Here is an 18470-nt window from a genome sequence, read left to right as displayed (position 1 = left end):
CATCACACACGGTAAACATGGACAGCCTGCTATGTGCAAAGTACTGCAATAGATCTTGGGAAAATAACCAAGTCTAAGTCCTTGCTCACAAAGACTTTATATTCTAGGAAGTATTTTCTATTTATGTAGGTATACAGGAGGAAGAATGGCTCGCCTCCTGATTATTAGATATAGGAAGCTGGCCTTGTGAGAATCTGGTCAGCCTGATTTGAAGATAATGTTCAGTATCAGAAGAAGCCTTTCCAATTTAACTGCTACCATTCAGAACTATATCTGAATTCCTTGATGTGGTTCAGAAGGACATTCTTGATGTACCCCTTCCTGAATTCTTTAGACATACCTCCCTACCTTAAACACTACACTTCAGATACCATAACTATTTTGTAACCAAAATTTAATATCTTCCACATATCTGCCACATTTGTCCTTAAGAATTTATCTCTAGCCCGACTTAGAGGTCCACTTTATTCCTCACTTTGTACCCCATGCTTACCTGTTCTGTTTTCACAACATCACATGATGCTGTACTTGCCTATTTTCTTAAAGATACTTATTCTTCACCATTATGTCCTCAGTGTAAGTAGCTCACACTTAGTAGGCGCTCAATAAATATTTGTTGCATGAATGAGTGAATTGCTTCAACTTCTGTTTTACAAGAGAAACAAAATATTGCTAAATGATCCATTCCATTGTCTTTCAATTAGAAAGCTTCAAGCATGCATGCATGCATGCTCAGTCATATCTGACTCTGCAACCCCATGGACTGAAGCTCACTAGGCTCCTTGTTCATGGGCTTTTTCCAGGCAAGACTACTGGAATAAGATGCTATTTCCTCCTCCAGAGGTATAAAGCTAAATAATCCCAAATGATCCATGATGTATAACTAAATATACTGATTAAAATCTCTTAAAGTATAATTATATAAAGATTTACTTTAATTTAATATCCACAATGAAAATAACAACTGCTAGCAACTTCTAATTAGTTGCTTTTTTTTCAAATCCATATTAACTTAGGATTCAAAAATCAGTGTGATAATTTTATATAAGCTAAACATATACTTGTATAGCATAGCTCAGAGTAAGTCCTCACAAATGTCAGCAGGACAGCAGTAGTGCCAATGGACTGGTTTATGGTGATGGCAATAAAGAATGTGTACCAACAATGTTACATACAAGTCATCTGAAAAAATGTATCCAAGATAATATTATAAAGAAAGAGGAATAAAAATTTGGACACCTATTTCAAGATATAGAAAAAGTATAATCACATGTCTTTTTTTCCAAGTAATTGTTATTGGCATTATTATTACATCAAACATGATAATAACAAATTATTGCATTAGGAAAGAGAATGTGAATTATAGTCACATAATTTTATGATACTCTGTAGGGCACAGAATAATTCTCTCTAATGTCCAAAAATGCAAGCAAACAATACTGACATCGAAATGTTTTTTGACAAAAACAGCCGTTACAGAGAGAAAGAGGTAGAAAAGGTTTTTATACTCTCAGCTCCTCAAACCATTTTACAAATATTTATAAAATGTCACCAATAGAGGGCTTACCTGAGGTCAAGTGAAAGAGGCCCTAAACCATCAAAAGCTATTTCCAATGTCCAGCTGGGAGACCTAAAACAGAGAATAACAAAGACAGTTCATGACAAAGCTGACACACACTATTCTGGAAGGAGTGAAATCAATTGTGACATTTTTCATTTATTTGTAAATGCCTCTTTGGCAGTACACTCCCTCAAAACGACAGTTGCTTCTTACAGAAGAGGGAAGTGTGATAAAACACAGGAATCCTGACAGTTGCTTTAATGAGATTCTGCATTAGGGCTATTCTAACACTTTTCCCCACAAGGAGCCTGCCCTTCATTTTCAATATCATAACTCAGTAATTTGGAAAATGTTATCTCTGTGAAAACTAAACCAGTCAGCCCTTAATAGCCATTGTTCAGTTTATTTTCCTCTTATCTTTCAATTAGAAGAAAACATTCTAAAGCAAGTATCGAAATAAATGTCAGCCATACAGACCAATTATGTCTTTTATTAAAAGAATACTATTTTATCAAAAACAGTAATATGGTGTGTGATTGAACTCAAGACACACTTTGCAGTAACTCAATATTTGTTTTGAAATATCACAGAGTACAATATAAGATATATCTTTAAAGACTTTACTTTCTATGTTTTAACAAATTCCTCTGGAAAAGGAAATTATTGCCAAGGTAGTTTCACTAGTCTTAAAAATTTGAGCAACTCCAACTTAAGCAGTCTAAAGATTCCACCTCATGTATTCATTCAATTGTTCTTTGATCATATATTAAGTGTTTGGTTCAAAGTAACTGTCCTCAACCCATTTCTTTAAAAAATGTAAATTATACTGTGCAAGGAAAATGCAATCTAACCCAGGGTAGCCCAGCATCTATCACCTATTAGTCAACCAATAGATATTTACTGAACTGATAAGCTAAACAAAATCATATTTTTGTGCATAGCAAAACACATTTTGGCATTTCACTGCATTATGGGTTCAAATTCTAGATCACAGAGAAATGAACTAAATAAGAAACCTCAGAGAAGTAACAAACTTTCTGGGTTCCAGTTTGCTTTTCTATGACGTAGAGTTGGTACTATTTACTGTATGTGATTTCTGTAATGATTAAATAAACATTGGGGCAGGAATAATGCACCTAGCACAAGTCCTCGGCTCATAATATGTTGTTAATAAAGGTTAATTATTTTAATTACAAGGTTTTTCTTTGACCAAAACAAATGACATCTTTCTCAAATATAACAACAGAAGTAGCAACAACAAAGAAGTGGAAGGAGGAAACACTGGCTGTAAGAATTCTAAGATAAAACCTTTAGTTCGATCTCCTCCCTCTGTGCAACTCAGCTCTCTCATCACAAAAATGGAGCTAATGTTCCTACCTTTACATAAAACACCATCTCAGCTTGGCTATGAAGGCTGTCTGGGTATTTAAGCACCCAGACATAATGCATTCTTGGAAAATGTTCAGTGACCATGGCAGTGAGCATCATCTCAAGTTGGCAGATTAACTGTGGTCTGATTTGTGTTGGTAACCTTACTCTGATGGTCGCTGGTAACTTCAGGTACTGCTCAGTAGAAATGGAAAACTGCCTGAGCAGCTAAATGTGTGCAGACTCATGAAGGTTTTTGTTTCCTTATTCTATCCTCAGTTACCTAGTACAGTGGTTCTCAAACTTAGCTATACATTAAAATTACCAGGAACATTTTTGTAAAATGTTAAATATCTATGTGCAACCAACACAAGTAAATCAACATATTTTTTAAAAGGGGTTCCAGGTAATTCTAAAGTGCAGCTAGGGTTTAGAAGCACCACCCTAAATGCTGATGCTCTGCTTCTCCCACAGACAATACTGGCTTCCTACCTGCTGCTTTCTCTTTTTTAGAGCCCTGATTCATCTCTTAGGTGTCTATATTTTTTTTCCTAAACAGCTCTGGGGAGGTTGGTTATGCCCAGATTCAAGACAACTCTGATTAGACTCAGCCAATCATAGTGAACCCATTTCCTTTGCCAGGAACTGATTTAAGGGTATATATGTTACCCATATCTAGTCAACAAGATGGGAGGAAAGGTATTTTGGGGGCTTTGAGCAAAGTTTTCCACCCTCCTAACAAAATGTTTTTTTTTTTCCTGCTGTTGTATATGGATATGATTCCTAGAACCACTTTACTCATCTTGAAAGCATGAAGAAAGTTAATATTAGGACATAGCTAACATCTTGAGAATGCCAGAGCAGAAGGGTAGAAACAGATTCTGTGACAATGTCATTCAACTGCTATATTAATTTGTCCAACTTCTGGAATTATTATGTAAAATAAATTCAAATAGCATCAAAGTACTTTGATTTTTACACAGCATCCCAAAAAATATTAAATAAGAAAAAATTCTATACCCCAAGCTTAAATTTAGCTCAAAGATGTCTTTGCTTATACTTTTAAATCCTTTATGAACTAAACCAACTGGTGAAAAATATCAATTTTTCTTAAAAACTAAATAGTGTCAGTTTTATTGAAGTGGCTTTATATCATTTATTTTTACTAAGAAACATTGTGTTGTTATATACATAAGAAATTTAATATGGATCCTGTCACTCAAATATTTTTCAGCAGTACTAATTTGTTCTAATCTTTATATACACATAATGTACAATATTAAATATATTCTCCACATCATATATATAAATATATACAGGTGTTTGCTTTTTTAAATTGTTGCCAATGATCTGGTGCTTAAAGAATATGAATTTTATTATCTAATCACAATAACCCCATCATTTCCTAATAACTGTGCCTCTCCTTGTAGTTGATTCTATGTATAACTTGCATTTCTTTCAAGTAGTAGATCTTATTATCAAAGGTCCATATTTTATAATTTATCCTTTTACTAGAGCAGTTATTTCCTAACTTCAGAGAATACTGGGAATACTTTTGAAAGACACTTTACTGTCAACCACACAGTTGGAATGAGATTAAAAGGAATTTGTTCCAAGATCTACACTGGAGATTTAAAGTGGCACAGGCGGTATCACCATGCTCCAGTCTGCCACTTTAAAACCTGATTTCTTCCAAACTCTCTAAGTTCTTTTGTGTTGCTTTCTCATTCTCCATCCCATCTGCAATTTCTGTAATATTTATGCGACAATAAAAAAAAAATCAGAACTTTTGTGGGAAGAGGGGGAAATATTAGACTACCCTTAGCAGGTGGTATTTGGTAGATAAAGAAGACAGTATCATGTATTAGGAGTCTTAGCTTTGGGGAGCCAGCAGAGATGATCAGACAGGGGAAAATAGGAAGTGGAGCTGATGGGGGGGCTCCATGATAATGTGATCTCTTCCTACACAACCCACCAAATCTGTAATGTACAAACTGTCATGGCATGTTTAATATGATGGATTTACTGTGAAAGCCAATAGGGGATATAATTTTGGTTCAGGACCAAGTGAATGTAAAAGGCTGAAACAAAGTGGGTTCCACGAAGCAGAAAAAGAGTTCTGGAAAAAAGGCAGAAACTGAGAACATTCCCCTCCCCAGAAGAGATTGGAGCGTAAAACAGTTACTCAAGCCAATTTTCCCTTAGTAGCTTGGAAAACCTCAATGTAGACTTTATCTCCCTCACTATTCTATGTGCTCCTGAGTCCAATGCTGCCTTTTACTCTTTGAATCATAACAGAACTCAACAAGTGAATTTGATTCAGGTGGGCGAGCTCCTCCAAAAAACATTTGTCCCTGCTAACTCCCAAATTTAAGCAAGCTCCGTAAGCAATTTTCCTTTTCTACCCAAACTATTTTTTTATTATTTTTATTATTTAATCTTGACTGCACTAGGTCTCTGCTGTTTTGCACAGACTTTCTCTAGTTGTGGCAAACAGGAGCCACTTGTTAAGGTGCTCAGGATTCTACTTGCGGTGGCTTCTCTCATTGCAGAACATAGGCTTTAGGTGTGCGGTTCCCATGCACTAGAGAGCAAGCTCAGTGCTTGTGGAACGTGAGCTTAGTTGCTCCACAGCATGTGGGATCTTCTCAGATAACGGATAGAATCTGTGTCCCCAGCATTGGCAGATCAATTATTTACCACTGAGCTACCAGGGAAGTTGCTACCAAAAACATGAATAGCCCAATGTGGAGAAGGCAATGGCAACCCACTCCGTTACTCTTGCCTGGAAAATCCCATGGATAGAGGAGCCTGGTGGGCTGCAGTCCATGGGGTTGCTAAGAGTCGGACACGACTGAGCAACTTCAGTTTCACTTTTCACTTTCGTGCATTGGAGAAGGAAATGGCAACCCACTCCAGTGTTCCTGCCTGGAGAATCCCAGGGACGGGGGAGCCTGGTGGGCTGCCGTCTATGGGGTCGCACACAGTCGGACAGGACTGAAGTGACTCAGCAGCAGCAGTAGCAGCTCAATAATGCTAAGAATTTGGCAGAGCTGAAAATCTCATGGATGACTTCAGTTCAGGGTCAAATTTGTATCTCCAGATCACTTACTATTTTGTAGAAGATACAGGATAGCTTCCACCCCTCAAGCCCTGGTCTTAACACAGTTCCTTGACAACTGCTACTATATAATAAGAGTAAGAAATATTCCCAAAAGTGTAGAATATTTTCCTGAATGTCATCTGGGAGCTCCAAGATCCATTTCTGGTATCATTTGCTCTCTGCAAAAGATGGGAGCTTCTAAAGTCATAGCAATAGATCTGTACCGTCTAAAGTATCATAGGTGCTTGTGTCTGTCTTCAATTCTCCTCCTCCAAAGATAAGTACCTGACATCATCTCTGCAGGAACTTTCACAAAGTAGAAGCTTAATAAATGTCTGGTGCACTGAACTAAATTATAAATGAAGCACCTATTGTTTGTTATTTTTATTTATACCATAACTATCCCTGGATAATGAATTCATTTATCTTTTGAAGCACTAAAATACAACCATTGGTATCAGATATACAACCATTAGGATTGGATATTTTATTTCAGAAGTATAAAAATCAACATTGGTCTTAAAAAGTTCTACAGATTTTTAGGAGGAATTTAATATTTTGAAGTTTATTTGTGATGGCAAGTCTTTATTTCTTGTGACTTCCATTTCATTCATAGAAATATATGAGATGTCTTAAGAACCATTGATATTTCAATTGTAAATATTAAGGAAGTTGTATTACAATGCAGACAGGTAATCCTAAAGCCCAGCAGAGCAATAATGATTAACAACACAGTCTAGAAGGAGTGTAAATTTTAATACTGTCACCCATAAAATCCATGTTTCAAAGGTTACAAAACAGAATCAAGTTTACCAAAAAGCAAATAAATCAAATAAATCATTTTGTTTAGTGGTTTCTTATTTTATCTCTGATTTTTTAAATAATCAGCATCATCTCCCCAGAGCAGGTAAACTATCCTCACCCGCAAATGCATTATAGGAAGTTCTAAAATCCTTACAGAGAATTCTCTCACTGGATTCTTCTCCTAGCACTACCTGTATTTATTTGAATTTACTTTTAAAAAGAGAAAGGAGACTTTAGGGAGGTGGCTTTTACATGGATTTTATTTGCTGATGATAATGATGATTGACCACACCTCTTTATAAGAAGATGGGTTAGAGATTAATCCCATTATCACTCTTGCAGCTATCAGAGTACTTTTTGAGATCTGATCTCACTTTCGGACTCTACATTAAGAGAACACTAAAATAATCCAAAAAAGTATACAGAAAGTCATGGAAATGACTAAAAAGGCTAGAACTCAAAGAGCAAAAGAGAGAGAATGTGGTGAAAATTGGTGAAGAATGTTAAGAAACATACCATGCATACAAAAACAAGGCTAAATAAACTCAAACATCAATAAATAGATCTTTAATGACACTAATGGACATTAACTAATTTCATGATAGCCTGTTTGTTTTAAAGTTTTTTAATACCCATAGTCTTGTCTTTTTTCAAGTCTCATGAACTATAAGTCAATGTGTTTAATAAATTCAATAACTTCAACAAATTTGTCATTTCACAAAATAAGGTGATCATACAAGAGATGAATCAGTTGTACTATTCAATATTTTAATAGTCACATCTTCTATGTTTGTGATAATTTGTAATTTATATAAGGCTATTTCTATAAATCTAAGCATGCTATGAGTGTTTGTAATCTAAAGGAAAGGAAAAGACAACCACATGAAACAGTAGTCATATTTAATCCATACTTTCCATGCTCTTCAGAAAACCTAGTGAGGAGAGGTAATCCTCTCTGAAGAGAAAGTATGAAATATCAAGTTGGAATAAGCTCTCATGGGTGTATTTAAATCTATCTGCTTTAGAGATTAGCAAACTTTTTTTCCTATAAAGGTCCAGATCATAAATATTCTTGGCTTTGCTGAATATATGGTCTCTGTTGTGACTATTCAGTTTTACTGTTGCAAGGTGAAGTCATAATATGTAAACAAATTTGCATGGTGGCATAGGTTCCAATAAAACTATTTTTTTTTTTAAACAGCTGGAGTTGAGAACCAGATGTGGCCTGGGGGCCATAACTTGACAATTCCCAGTCAGGTTCATCATTGAGAAGTTATGCATCCCATTTTCAGTACAAAATAGAAGGCATGAAAAGGATGGACACCAGGTGGAATTTTTTTGTAGATATACCCTGAATTCCCAGAACACCCAAAATACTTATACTTGAATGTAATTTCAGTGAAATAGGATAGATGTTTTTGCTAACCATTGTTCTACAATATCCATGCAAATTCCTCCCTACATTAGGACGGATTCTTTAGAACCTGCCAGCCAGATAAATCTCTTCCTAAGTTTCTGTCATTGAATTTCCTTGACAACAGAGATAGCTTTGACCAAAGAGTTTGCACATCAAATTTGATAATTAAAAGCTGAATTGTATTTTTAAATAAAAGTAAAAGACCTTTTTTTTATCACTCAGTTGTGCCCAATTTTCTACTGCTTTCCTAGAAATCAATATTTCACTACAAAAAGAAAGTAGAATAGAACACAATTGTTAAGCACAAGGACCCTGAAGCATCATGACAACTTCCTTTCACTCCATCCTCCATCATGGAATACTTCACAACACATTCAAAATTCTAAACAGAAATGCTAACAATTGTCATGTGCTTCTCAGTTATTTCAGTAATAAAAGACTAATAAAAATTTCAGTGTTACAAAATGCAATCACTAAACACTAGTTAGCTATTTAAAAACTTCACTTATTAAAATTTACTTCTCCCTAATATTATTTCCTTTAGAAAAGTTATGAAAAGTGACTAATAGTTAATAAATATTAATTACTGTAAGTCAGGCAGTATGTCATGTTATACATTTATTAAATCATTTAATACTCAAGCATGTAATCATGCAGAGCTAGGATTTGAAAGCAGGAGTTCTAGGATCCCAGTACAAATGAGGTTAAGGCCTCGATTCAGTGTCTGCACAGGAATGCTAGTCTCCTGGCACAGTGAGTACACCCTACGTTCTGTCTGAGAAATGTCACCACAGACAAAGAGGATGATGAAATAAGAGATGGAGGTGAATGCAGAGACATACAAGCCAAAAGTGGTAGAAAGTGAGAGATGAGATCCAAATATCATTTATTCAACAAATGTTACAGGTCAGTAATTCTTACAAACATGACAAACACGACAAACACATTTATTTCAGCTTTGGAATCAGATCAGTCTGTTTAAATTCTTGCTCCACTACCTCCCAGGTAGTTTTTTGATTACTTGCTTAAAATTTCTGAAACAAAATCCTCTGCTATAAAATGAGGATAAGAACCCAGATTGTTTTCCAAGGAAGATTAAATGAGCTCATGAGGGCATGATACATAGTGCATGCCCTCAAAATGGTAGCTACTATTATCTTTCAGGGTTTTGTTCTTTTTTAAATGTAAGTATCAAACAATATGTTAAAAGTTAAAAAGGTATCCAATCATTTGAATGGCCTGTCTATATAACTTTGGGTTTCTCAAAATTTATTGATTATCTACCATGTGCTAAACTTTATTAGAAGAAAAAAAAAAAAAAACTCAGTTGTGGTTAGTCATAAAGACAAACTCTCTATAAGATTGATTTTTTCACTTTCATCTGAAGATATTACATGTACACAACTGTTAAGACATTATTTCAATCCACATAGCTTCCTACCTTATATATGGCCATAGTATGTTTTGACAATCCCTTAAGTCCTCAGGAAGCCTCACAGGGTCAAGAAGGCTGAACACCCTCTCCTATCATCATTCACTTATTTCAAGCCATTTCATCCATTTTCCCCAAAGTACCATAAAAATATCATCATTTTAGAACTGTCTATACATTCCTTGATACACCAAAGATAGCATTAGGATGCCATCTGAGGTACTCATCATCAAATGAGGAGGTAGTGGCAACTGTGTTTTAATGTAGTCAAATCATACTCCAGTAAAATTTTTAATATATGATGCTATTAATTAGGTAACACTAGGAATAATCATAAAGAAACAGACCATATTTCAAGCAGCTTTTCTTAATTCAAAGGAGGGAAAAAAGAGATAGATATGGACGATACAGGAAGAAAGAGAACACCGATATTCATAAAAAATTCTTTTGTGGGACTTGCCTGGTGGTCCAGTGGCTAAGACTCTGTGCTCCCAATGCAGGAGGCCCAGGTTCAATCCCTGGGCAAGGAACTAGATCCCACATGCCACAATCAAGACCGAAAATTCCACGTGCCATAGCTAAGGCCTGGCACAGCCAAATAAATAAAAACAAATAAATAAAAAAAGTTTAAAAAAAAATTCTTTTGTAATTTTCTCTTAAGAGAATTGTCGGAATAGACATTTTTCCAAAGAAGACATAAAAATGGTCAAAGGCACATGAAAAGATGCTCAACATAACTAACTATCAGGGAAATGGAAAGAATTTCCATGAGCTATGATTTCACACTTGTTATTAATAGAATGGTTATAACCAAAAAGACAAGAAATAATTGTGAGTGAGGATATAGGAAAAGGGGAACAAACATTTGTGCTCTGTTGGTGGGAATATAAATTGGAAAACAAAATAGAAGCAACACAAAAATTTTTGAAAAGATCTACCATATTAGCCAGCAATTCCTTTTGGGCATTTATGCCTAGAAAATAAAAATACTAAAGCTAAAGATATATAGGCACCCTCATGTTCACTCCAGCACTGTTTACAATAGCCAAGACAAGGAAACAAGTGTGCAGTAAGAGATAAACAAATATTAAAATGTGTCACACAACTAGAATATTTTTCAGACCAAAAAAAAATTGAATGTGATTGTTGCCACACAAAAAAAGTGTTGCCATTTGCAACAACATGAATGGACCTTAAAGATATTATGCTAACTGTCAGAAAGAGAAAGACAGGGGCCATATGAGCTCACTTATATGTGGAATCTAAAAGCAAAAAACTAAAACAAACCAAAAAGAAAAAAAAAAAGAAACAAGCACATGGATATAGTGAACAAACTGGTGGTTGCCCGAGGTGCAGCGGTCAGGAGGAGTGAGTAGCAGGGTTAAAAGGTTCAAAATTTCAATTATAAAATTAGTAAGTCATGGGGAAGAGGTGCACAACAAGTGACTATGGTAAATAATACTGTATTGCATATTTGAAAGTAGCTAGGAGAGTAGACCTTGAAAGTTCTCACAAGAAAAAACTTTCTCACAAGAAAAAAAATGCCTGCAAATATGCATGGTGAACAAACGTTCACTTACTGTGGTGATAATTTTGCAATACATACAATAACAAATCATTAAACTGTACACTTGAAACTATTATAATGTTATACCAATTATGGTATATCACTTATACCTCTAAAGAAAGAGAAGAACATACCTATTGGATACTTTCTACTTTGTTCATGAACTGAATTTTAAATGGAAGAAAAAGTAATGTTACAGAACAAGATGATTATAGTTGCTAAAATAGTAAGATATATAATTAGATTTTTATATTTAAGCACAAGTTGGCAATGACCTGGCAAATATATGAATAGCAAAGTCATAAATAAGGAAAAAGACACTGTTCCACAGATGAGACAGTGTGAAGCCTCAGGTGGGTTAATGGGATTAGCTCCAGCAGGCAGCAAATCCCATGAGATAGAATTTATCTTCCATCTATTTTCAGAGCAGTTCTTTTTCCTGTCACTCCATTGTTGTCATTTATCTTAGGTTCTGTTTTCAAACTTAAACCATCTATTACATCTCTGTTACAGGAAGGCTTAAACAAAGTGCATTTGTATAAGAGATGTAGACAAAAATTTCAAAACACTCCATTAGGTGACTATCATCAATCTTTGTTTTTACAGAAAACTTATATGAATTAAGCCAAATTATACTGAAATGACAGAATGAGTTATGACTATAAGAATTTGTCTTAAGAAGAGGATATATACATACATAAATATAGTTATATCTGATTCGCATTGTTGTACGGCAGAAACCAACAGAAACCAACACAACATTGTAAAGCAACTATCCTCCAATTAATTAGTTTAAAAATTTTTTTTTTAATTTTAAAAAATTTTCCTCACAAGATATTCTATGTTTATTCCATTGGTACTGTCATTATTTAAACATTTTTAATAAAACAAATGAAAGCTTGTTAAACATCAGTCTTATTATTTAACAAGGTTACATTACCGAACAAAGTCCATTTACCTGACGAGCAGCAAGCCACACACTGTTGCAGCAAAGAACATGTTTATTCACAAAGCAGCGAAGTGCGGAGATGAGAGAACAAATCTCTAATCCGCATCCCTGACAATAACATACCCTAGATATTTATGGGATCGAGCTGAGGCGTGGGAACATAAGGAAAAGTGATTACAGATAAGAAAAAGGTGAGTTAATTATTGTTACGGTGGAGTTCGCAGCCCTCTGATAGCAAAAGGTCACAGAGCAGACATTGGTGCATGCCCAGTGGGAGGACTGGTGGTCCTCACCAGTTTTAGCTCCAATTAGATACAGCTCACTCCAAGTTCCCAGAAAGTAACTCAGGCAAAATGTATTGTTCAGGCTCTGTGAAGCTTCAAGGACATGCAACAGTTTTGTAGCAACGAATAAAGTGAGCTTGATCACTGAAGGTAGGTTACAGGTGTAGCCTGTAATTACGGGTGTAATAAATTTAACTGAAACCTTGGTTTCAGTTAGTCATCTCTGGTTTCTGGTTGCTGTTATATGACTACAAAATAGTCCACTCAACGACTAACTCTATTAATACCAAGACAAAGTAGAAGACACATAAGATAATGATTCCATTGTACCATGGGACATAGAGAATGACATTGTATGTGGCATTTCTTTGAAAGGGATATTAAAAACAAGAAGGAAAGAGAAGAGCAATGAAAGAGACAGGACGCACCAAAACACCACCCCCGCCACACACACACACACACACATAAACACGCAAAAAAAAAAAAAACAATTTTTACTCATCATTCACTCGTTTCAACAACTTTGCCAAGGGCTACCCTCAATCTAAGATCATGGCATCTGGTCCCATCACCTCATGGGAAATAGAGAAACAGTGGAAACAGTGTCAGACTTTATTTTGAGGGACTCCAAAACCACTGCAGATGGTGATTGCAGCCATGAAATTAAAAGACGCTTACTCCTTGGAAGGAAAGTTATGACCAATCTGGATAGCATATTAAAAAACAGAGGCATTACTTTGCCAACAAAGGTCCATCTAGTCAAGGCTATGGTTTTTCCAGTGGTCATGTATGGATGTGAGAGTTGGACTGTGAAGAAAGCTGAGTGCCGAAAAATTGATGCTTTTGAACTGTGGTGTTGGAGAAGACTCTTGAGAGTCCCTTGGACTGCAAGGAGATCCAACCAGTCCATCCTAAAGGAGATCAGTCCTGGGTGTTCATTGGAAGGACTGATGCTGAAGCTGAAACTCCAATACTTTGGCCAACTCATGTGAAGAGTAGACTCATTGGAAAAGACCCTGATGCTGGGAGGGATTGGGGGCAGGAGGAGAAGGGGACAACAGAGGATGAGATGGCTGGATGGTATCACTGACTCGATGGGCATGAGTTTGAGTAAACTTTGGAAGATGGTGATGGGCAGGGAGGCCTGGCATGCTGTGATTCATGGGGTAGCAAAGAGTCGGACATGACTGAGTGACTGAATTGAACTGAACTGACTCACCCTCAATCTAAATGGTGAAACTTTAGAATGATCTTATGTTTCAAAGTCTTACAAAAAAATTACTTCCTTTGAAAATGTTATTCCCATGTTTAAGAAAATCTGTATACTGAGCATACTCTCCAAGTGTTGGTTTGAGTCAGGATTTCTGCTTCTAATAAAACTCTCATTTAATATATTTGGTTTGATATGCCTATGTCATGGGTAGGGTGTGTGACTATGTGTGAGAAACAGCAGAGACACATAGAGAACTTGCTGACTCATGTAAATTATGACATACATTTGTATTGTCAGAGCTTTTCGTACTCTGGATAGCTCAAATCACGGAGCCTTTATCTTGAGGGAAAAAAAGAAAAGAATACAGAGAGACTTACCATGTCAGGGCTGCTAATTCTGTTTCTTAAAAAGTTGACCGAGCTTCTGGTCTTTGAAAAGGCAACTGGGACAATTATGTACTCAGTTCAGTCAGAATAGATCTAAATTTTCCAATGGTTTACCCATCCTCTCCTTCACACAGCAAACTGCTGCAGAATAGAGAAAGGGAAGAGGCCTGGGAGGGAGGACCACATTTACAAAGGTCCATAAGCAAGAATAAATAAAAATATTGGAGGAGTTCAAGCTGACGATAGCATGAAATATAAAGAAGAATGCCAAAAGATAAAGTTAGACCTGTTACCAAAGACCAGATTATAAAGGGCCTTAGTGAAAGTGAAAAGAAAGTATTAGTCTCTCAGTCATGTCTGACTCTTTGCCACTCCATGGACTGTAGCCCACCAGATTCCTCTGTCCATGGGATTTTCCAGGCAAGAATACTGGAGTGGGTTGCTATTGCCTTCTCCAGGGGATCTTCCCAACCCAGGGATCAAACCAGCATCTCATGTCTCCTGTATTGACAAGCAGGTTCTTTACCACTAGCACCACTTTTGAAGCCCAAAGGGCCTTATGGGTCATGTTAAGATGATTAGATTTTATTCTGAGGTTAATGGAGAATCCTTGAAAGATCTAAAGCAGGGCTGTGATTTCCCTTATAGTTAGGTCATTCCTTTGTCTCAAGTGAGGAATGGATTTGAAAGACTAAAAGAACAGAGACCAGTTAGAAAACAGTGTCATTAATGAGATAAAAGATAATAGTGGACTCAACTAAATAGTTGGTATGGATGTGGAGATGGCTGTCAACTACTGTAGATGAATGTCAAGTGAATAGAAACAAAAGCTATTAGGGAGGATTTTAACTAGACTTGTTAATTAACTGGTTTGGGGGAATAAGGACAGTACAACACACCACCTGGAAACACAGGAAAGGAGATTTACTCAGAGATGTTAAAGGGAGAGAGAGAGAGATGGTCTCTAAACAGTTTTTGTTATGCAAACTGTCAACCTGGGGTCTGGTTTATACTTAGATGGGTTTTAAAAGTTGGGAATCAAAAATGCTTTTAAAATCACAAATAAACTATACCGAAAATATTACTACCAAAGTCATATTTTTAAACATAAAACTTTAAATGAAAGATCCTAGGGCAATTTATCAGTAGTTGATATGGCAAAAAGTGTTGCTCAATACAGTGGTTTTTAAAAGTCATTTGCCAAACTTCAAAAATCAGGAAATTATACACACACACACACATTTTTAGCTTCGCTATACAGTTGGAAGATCTGCAAGCCTGGGCCATCATACTCACACAGTAAAAACTGGTTGAGTTTGGTTAACAGAGCACATACTCTCCAGGTTTCCAGGTCTTTAGAATCACATTCCCAACTTAATTCAGTAAGCTCTGGGAAGATGGTGAAGGACACGGTAGCCTGGCATGCTGTAGTCCATGGGGTCGCAAAGAGTCAGACATGACTGAACCATAGCAACAACTTTCTCACCAGAATAAAGGCCTTTTGTTAGTTACTAGAGATCATCTTTATACTTCATTTATCTATTTTTACCTACATCGGCTCTAAGGCATTTGAGTTTGAGTAATTTATTTAGTGACATCCTGGTTTCAGGAGAAAATTAGTTACCTGACAGAAACATACTAGGAAATACTGAAAGAAACATATTGAAGGACATGAGCAAGTTAATAGAATAATACTCCATCATACCATCAGTTAAAGAGTAATCACAAGGTATACATTTAGTTTGGTGCCATGTCACTTTGTACCAACTAGGTCTTATAACTAAAACAAATGTTTTCAATTAAAAAAAAACTTAAAATTTCAGCTTGAATTTTAAATTTCTCAAAACTAATCCAAAATAAGCATCAGCTATTAATTATCCAAATATCTCATCTGGATTTTCTTCAGATATAATTTTTTAAGTCGATTAAGAAAAAAAGAATATAATATCCAGAGTAAAAGCAGAAACACTTGCTATGTTATATTATCATACCAGGAAAACACCCTAATATATGTATCAACACTATTTTCAATTAAATACAATAAGCAAATACTATTCTCAGATTATGAAAAGGAACTGCTAGGATAATTGTTCTAGAAGTACTACAATTAAAGATGACACTTCATAATGCTTTATTTTGGCAATATTTCACAGGCACAGAAAAGCAATTCCCTCACGTTACATTTAATAATCAGGAGATGATATGTAAATAGTAATACTCTCCACAAAAAAATTCTATAAATCCAAGTCTTAATCAGAATATGAAACTTTGTTAATTTTCTCTAATAATAATGTAGAAACTCAATTAAACTTCAGATTGAAAAAAAAAAACTTCACATCCAACATACAGCATATGTATTTAACTATGGGAAAATGACATCCATTTAAAAATTAATTTTAAACATAACTATACAAAGGAACTTTCAAAATTCACTTATTTTATTTTTTTAATTGAAGTATAGTTTATTTGCAATGTTGTGTGAGTTTCTGGTATATAGCAAAGTGATTCTGTTTTATATTCAGCTTTCTTTTTCATACTCTTACCATTATGGTTTATTATAGCATATTGAACACAGTTTCCGGTGCCATATAGCAGGACGTTGTTGTTTATTTATGATAGTTTGTGTCTGGTAATCCCAAACTCCTAAGTTAGCTCTCCTCTCTACCTCTTTTCCCTGTAGTAACCACAACGATCTTCTATGTCTGTGAGTCTGTCTCTGTTTTATAATTAAGTTCACCTGTGTCTTATTTTAGCTTTCACATAAATGTGATATCATATGATATTTGTTACTTCTATATTACTTACTTCACTTAGTATGATACTCTCTAGATCTATCCATATTGTGGTTAATGGCATTAATTCAATCTTTTTTATGACTGAGTAGTATTCCATTGTGTATACATATATCACACCTTCTTTATCCATTCATCTGTTGATGAACATTTAGGTTGCTTCCATGTCTTGGCTATTGAAAATAGTGCTGCATTTAACATTGTGGTACATGTATCTTTTTGAATTATAGTTTTGTCTGGATGTATGCCCAGGGGTGGGACTGCTGGATGATATGGCAACTCTATTTTAAGTTTTGTAAGGAACCTCCATATCGCTGTATGAATTTACATTCCCACAAAAAATGTAAAGAGCTCCCTTTTCTCCACACCCTTTCCAGCATTTGTTATTTGTAGAGTTTCTAGTGATGGTCATTCTGACTGGTGTGAGGTGGTACCTTATTGTAGTTTCAAATTGCATTTATTTTTTAATAACCTAAGAAATAATTTGAAAGTTGTAATCATATTGTTAAATATTAGGCTTTCAAATTAATTCATTTCTTGATTTTTTTCTCAAATTTCGTAATGAAATTGCTATTCTTTGGATGTACAACAACATTACAGAAATGACAAGCTTCACTCTTGTTCCCATTAATCACTAAAACATCTTTTATAATTTTCTCTTAACTTCTATAGAGTAAAAAATTTATAGAAATTGAGCAAAAACAAAACTGTATATCATAGAGGTTTTTCCAAACTATATATACCTCTGACTTTAAGCAAAGTAATATAAAAAATAAGCCACTTACTAGAAAACAGTATACCAGTCAATTTTTATCATCTTTATACAGTGAACATTTTCTTAGGAAGCCTTTCAAATTAATCCAAAGGAAAAACAACTCTTGGTTAACAAAGTAGAATTATCAGGTAAGACTAAAGTGTCTGCAAACAGAAGGTGAGCTACTGGGCACTGATGTCCAACTGTTAATTTCCTTTCTTTCCAGTGGAAAAAAAAAATAGCATCTCCAAGAAGGTAGTATTTCCTTTCATATATACAGCAGTGGGTTAAAAGGGGTAGATGCATAACTGACTGTCAGATATCAGATGATATCTGACTATAGACTATATTTAAAATATAATTACTAAATACCAATAAATAAGCAAAAATAAGATTGCTATCAGAGTACTGACAAGAAGCAATGTCAATATTTTAGAGGCACTTGCTCCAGCACTGTAACATTTATAGTTCCAGTAAGAAAAAACAAATGGAGACAGCTTCAAACCATTCTCAGACAACATTAAACCACTCACCAATTTGGTTCCCCAAACAAAATTTCATCACTAAATACTATTCTGTTCAATTTAAACTTTGCTCCACAGCCTTTATGGTTTTCCTCCATCATTTCTTAGATTCTCACAAATTACTTCTCCAAAAGGTTTCTCTACTTTGGCTAATTATTTGTCTTGTAAATATTGACTGCAAATATTTATCAATAAAGTATCTGATATATAAACTGCCCCTTCAAAGGATTATAGCCTACCAGAGTGACAAATAAGCTTTAAAAAATATGCTACTTACTGATTAGCTACTTACTGATTATACTGCAAACACTTTCAA

At 35.1% G+C, this 18470-nt stretch overlaps 1 protein-coding gene across 6 annotated transcripts in view; it reads right to left on the bottom strand.

The window, feature by feature from the left end:
* The window catches only part of NAALADL2 (N-acetylated alpha-linked acidic dipeptidase like 2), a 1495786-nt gene that overhangs the window by 1409177 nt on the left and 68139 nt on the right, over positions 1-18470 (bottom strand). For all 6 annotated transcript variants that reach the window (XM_043875325.1, XM_043875329.1, XM_043875328.1 and 3 more), the window contains exon 2: positions 1568-1630. The gene's annotated coding sequence lies outside the window, so the exon portion shown is untranslated. The remainder of the gene's footprint in view (positions 1-1567; positions 1631-18470) is intronic.

The sequence above is a fragment of the Cervus elaphus genome, chromosome 19 (assembly GCF_910594005.1).
Source record: "Cervus elaphus chromosome 19, mCerEla1.1, whole genome shotgun sequence".
Taxonomy (NCBI): domain Eukaryota; kingdom Metazoa; phylum Chordata; class Mammalia; order Artiodactyla; family Cervidae; genus Cervus; species Cervus elaphus.
Note: the sequence above shows the minus strand (reverse complement) of the source record. Positions and strands in the feature narration are given on the sequence as shown.